Source organism: Ictalurus punctatus, chromosome 2 (genome assembly GCF_001660625.3).
Source record: "Ictalurus punctatus breed USDA103 chromosome 2, Coco_2.0, whole genome shotgun sequence".
NCBI lineage: Eukaryota > Metazoa > Chordata > Actinopteri > Siluriformes > Ictaluridae > Ictalurus > Ictalurus punctatus.
Window position 1 is genome coordinate 39,442,003 of NC_030417.2, and position 5,447 is coordinate 39,447,449.

At 45.3% G+C, this 5,447-nt stretch overlaps 1 protein-coding gene across 1 annotated transcript in view; it reads right to left on the reverse strand.

Moving 5' to 3' along the window:
* The window catches only part of LOC108280414 (ITPRIP like 2), a 2,471-nt gene extending 2,216 nt beyond the window's left edge, over positions 1-255 (reverse strand). The window contains exon 1 of the mRNA XM_017495360.3: positions 1-255. This exon is cut by the window's left edge and continues 2,216 nt beyond it. The gene's annotated coding sequence lies outside the window, so the exon portion shown is untranslated.
* Positions 256-5,447: the final 5,192 nt, after the last annotated feature.

Genomic DNA, 5,447 nt, shown 5'->3' on the forward strand with positions numbered 1-5,447 from the left:
CAGTCTTCCAGATGTTCAGGATTATCCCGAGTTCTCCTCGCCGTCCTAAACTCTCTAAAAGAAGTTCTTCTAACCTCGGGGGCGAAGTTTACACGCCGATGTCCTATTTGCCGAGCACCACGAGTCCACTCGTCCAGGATGTTTGAAAATCCCCCCCTGTCGTATCGCCGAGCGCCGTGTGAAACGAGAGAGCGGCCGCTTGACTGTGTGCGAGTGTGTGAGTGAGTGAGCTCAGAGGAAATGCCAAACTCTTGAGAGAGGAATTTCTGTTTAAAAAAAAAACAACCCACGAGCCCGCTCAGAGTCACACTCCTCCCCTTCACCCCTCCCCCTCTTAAAGAGACACGGAGGAAGAAAACCCACTTCCTGCTTCGTGTTGTGTTTAGCACAGCTGACTTCTGCTGAACCTCTGGATTTCAGTGCATATGTGTATAATACGTTCGATATAATACGTAGATATAATGGATATAAATATATATATCGTCTGTTAGACAAACAGGAACGCGTTCAGAATTAATTACACGGCGTGATGTCAGACAGGGAGTAGACGTGTTCACTCAACTAAAATAAACAACAGCTCTTTGAGGGACTGAGAAACTCCAGGCCTCCCACACACACACACACGCACATGCACACACACACTCATCCTCGTGCCCTGTCACTACAATGCATCCTCAGTTCCTGCACAGGCCACGTTAACACTTCCTGACCTCCGCGTCTGACCCGCCCAACAGGAAAAACCAGCGAGCGCCGTGACTTTCCAGACCCCAAAGGTTTTGCATGCAAATGCTGAATTTTCATATCACCAAAGCGCACAGTGAAGCCGTTGAGAAGCTTCTGCTTGTTCCTGCGGCACGCCGTGGAGCTCACGTGTCACGTGTTAATCCTGCGCGATTCCTAAATCAACGTCTTCGTTTGGATTAAACAAAGGATCCGCACAGCTCCACACGTCCGCCTTACATTACCGTAAAGTCATGCAAAATAAATAGAAAGAGCCGCAACTGGACAGCTTAAACGCTAGAACCCTTAATGCTTTTATCTTTGCAGAACCCTCCTTTTTCCGGAAGCTAAGAACCCTTAATTATCCACCGAGCCCTTAAAGAACCGGTAAAGAACCCTTTTTTAACCCGAGTGTGTGTATTAACTGATGAAGTGTTTGCTACAAGCTCCGACTTATTGCTCATTATTTTCTCTCAGCAAACCGACCAGGACGTACACACCCATATAGGTCAACATGCAAAAGTTTGCACCCCCTCAGGGCAAAATAGTGTAGATGAGGACGGGTTCCTTCTGAGTCCGGTTCCTCTCCAGGTTTCTTCCTCGTATCATCTCAGGGAGTTTTTCCTCACCACCGTCTCCACCGTCTCGCCCAATAGGGATAAACTCACACACTTAAAACCTCCATCCTGTGTTTATATGTTCCTGTAAAGCTGCTCTGGGACGACGTCTGTTGTTAAAAGCGTTTCATGCACAATTCCTTCAATGTTATCATAAATAATGAAGTAGTGTGAAGTGGAGTGGGTTTCTGTTGTCGTTCCTCTATACGGCGAGTACACATCGGACCGAAACGTGTTCTCTAGAGCCTGATGGAGTCGCGAAAAAAAGAATAAAAAGTTTTCTATCTTTGCGATGGCGCTACAGATGTTCTCACGCCGCAGGATAAACCTTCACATTCATACAGTTATCCACTCAGCCAATCAGAGTTTGAGTTAATGTTCACATCACACATCAGAATGGGGGGGGGGGGGGGCGGGGCGATCTCGGTGATCTCAGCGGTGGGATTTTCACACACAACTGTCTGTAGAGTTTACACAGAATGGTGCGAAAAACAAAAATCGTCCCGTGTTACCGAGAGAGGTGAGAGGAGAGCGGACGGCCAGACCGGTGCGAGTTGACTGGAAGGATCCGGGAAATCAAATAACCGTCCTGTACGGCAGAAAAGCATCTCATAACACACACCATGTGGAGCCTTGAAGCAAGTGAGCGACAAAACACATGGGGTTCCTTTCCTGCCAGCCAAGAACAGGGATCTGAGACTGCAGTGAGGCATAGACTCTCCCAAACTGCACAGTTCGACATCCACAACTTCTGCTATATTTCATCCAAACTCAACTGACTGGCTCGAGTCACGGATTTGATTCTTTTCTTCTCCTGAACACGTTAAATACGCTGTGAACAGATTCACCGTTCATGTGTGTTTCTGACATGACATTAACACCGGGTTAAACTGTGTGTAAACGAAATCTCCTGTGCGTGAGCCTGTCTGATTAAACGTCACCACAAAACGGAGGAAAAATAGAAACTACGCGTTAGTGCTGGTGAAAATACTGATCTTTCAGGATGGAGCAGCAGGACCTCCGCGACCATCTGAACAGATCCGGAACAGCTGTGGCCTGAGGAAGGAAGTGCTGTTTATTCTAACGCTAAAAGATAAAACTCAAGGCAGAGCGAGCCTCGCCGACCCGACTCTTATCACCTCCTTATCAAAACGCCTCCGGATTAAATACCGACTCTAAAAATACACAGCGTCCGTTACTGCGTGCGACACGGCGTCCCTCAGCACAGGGTGCGATTTAACTTCAGGAAGCATCATGTGGTAGAAAACACGAACTGACGTGACCTTGTGATCACATGACATTAATTCTGAGATGAATGTAGGGCTCATGTGGTAGGCTCAGTGGAGGCTTGGTGGTTGAGGCTCTGGGTTACTGATCAGAAGGTCGGGGGTTCGAGCCCCAGCGCTGCCAAGCTGCCACTGTTGGGCCCTTGAGCAAGGCCCTTAACCCTCTCTGCTCCAGGGGGCGCTGTATCATCTCTGACCCCAACCTCCTGACATGCTGGGGTATGTGAAGGAAAGAATTTCACTGCGCTGTGATGTAAACGTGATTAATTACGTGACGTTATCATGTCACTATGAACCACACATTCAGGAGAAAAATGGTGTTCGGTCTGTATGGGTGACGGCTAACAAAATAATACACCTTGGTTTCAGGCTAGCTAGCGTGACATGTCGAGGCTAATGTTTCCCTTAAGCTGTAACAAGAGAAATGACTTGTTACAGAGTACGCGCTGATGGTGCGGATTCTGATCCAACGATCTGGACAAGAGTAACAGATACATGTGATCTATTATCTAGATAATCATATAAAATAAATAATCAAAATTCATCGGTGCAAAACTTAGTGTCTTTATACGAGCACTTGGATGGTCGTTATAATCGATTAAAGCAGCTGTTTGTGATTTTTAACGCCCGCTGCTGTCCGTCAGGTGAACTGCAATTACAATCCAAATGAACCTGAGCGACGCTTCACCTTTCCCACATTTGTGTGTGGCTTTTAAAGAAAAGGGGTGGAGCTGAGCAGTTCTGTTCTAGATAGAGGCGGAGCTCATTTCTGGGCGGGAAATTAAATGTCAACAGAATGCTGAAATAAAACAAACTAGTGGAATCTACCGCATGGAAATATTATTATTGTTATTATTATTATTATTATTATTATTATTATTATTATTATTATGGGAAACACTAGAAACCTTTTTAAATGTTGCAAACGAAATAAACAATTTTTTAAACGCAGCTTGTTATATCGTGCTCCCGGTAGACCGCAAAGATGCGTAAACTCCTCTGTCCTGAAGATTTAGCTCTGACTGTTACAAAGCACTGACACTGGAGACTCCTTCCTTCTATACACGCTACATAAACATCTCCTTTCAGATCAATGACACGTCGTTTAACACGTTTATGTAACACGTTTATGTGACGCGTCCGCTGTACACGTCCCTTCGAAAGTGCTGTTACTATAGAAACGATAGCGTATTGGAACGAGTGCATCGATTATAAATAAACCCGTGATAACTTGATCAGACGCGTACCTGGACTGGAACGTCTGATGTTATTCAGCCCCAGCGCTCGGGGAATTCGATCTGCAGTCGTTACTCTTGGTATAACGTTGTTTTGTGAGCATTCTGCCTTCAAAGCCTCCTGCTAGACTTTAATGACTTCGTTTACTCTGTGCCGTGTTCTGAAGCGTGTGTTTGAAGAGTTTAAACGTGGAGCGTTTCCTCAACCCCGAGTGACTCACGCTGCATCTGCTGATGTGTCAGCGTCCTCTCCAACACGCCGTGTACGCTCCACTGAGTCTCCTGCACACCACACTTCACAAACAGCTCAATAAAAACACCATCACGTGTCAGGACCGATCCGTTCTTCCTCTGGGTTCCGTACCGCACGCCATCACGGAACGCGTGCTTGTGTTTCAGACACATCCGTCTGTTCCGTCCGTTCTTTACACTGTTTTTAATCAAAATGAACGTTTTTAAAATGGCTGCCGATGAATACAGATCAGTTCACGTACAGTACATTGCGTTTAGTCATCAAATCTTAACCAAAGTGAATAAAACATCTGAAAATGCACTCTAAATAATTCCAAATAAAAGTTCTTTGTTCCTCAGAGGGAACCCTTATACACACACCAGAGTCTTTCTAACTAGAACCCTTTCTGGGAGCTAAGAACCCTTACACTCATACACATTTAAACCCTTAAATACTCTTTGGTTGTCCCTCTGGGGGAACCCTTAACGGTTCTATGTAGAGCCCTACAAGGATGTTTCCCTGTCAGAAAGAGTTGCAAAAGGAACGTTTCTGGAGAGCTCCGATCCCTGCTTTATTCGATAAACACTTCAAGAACCATTAAAGAGATCTGTTTTTCTAAGAGAGTGTACACTCACACTCATCCTTTCCAAGAAGAACCCCTTTAGGAAGCTAAGAACCATTACTTCAGACCCTTGAAGAACCCTTGAAGTATTCTTTTTTTCTAAGAGTGTACACTTGTGGAAAAATTCTTAAGGGTTCTTCAGCTGTCCCTCTAGGGGAACCTTTATGCTGAACTCCAGACAGGGTTCCAACTAAAACCCTTTTAAAGAGCTGAGAACCCTTAAATATAAAATAAACCCTTAAAGAGCCCTTTTTTCTAAAAGTGTACACTCTGTGTCCCTCTGGAGGGGGGAGGGGGGTTGGGGGGGTGTCAAAAGTTCTACAAAGAACCCTATAACATTGTGTGTCCCTATCAAAAAAGTAGAACCCAAAGAACCATTTAAAACCCTCGAGTGATTTTTGGTTGCACACATGTGAGAACCCTTAAAGGTTCTATGCACAGGAGAGTGGTTCTCTATTAGCAGGAGTCTCAAGTAAGATGAGAGGATTAAAAACTCTTAATTATACAAGGAACCCTACAGAACCCCACAGACCCCTACAGTAACACCTCCGCAGTGTACACCTGTTGAAAATGTGGAATCCTTAGGGATCATTCAGTTGTCTGTCTCAGGGAACCCGTAAACGTCCTGTGTAGAGCCCAGTCAGAAAGGAAACTAAAACCCAGTGAACCCTGATTAATGTTAAACTCCTGATAGGTTCAGTATCAATAATATGGAGTGTGTACCGCACACCTACC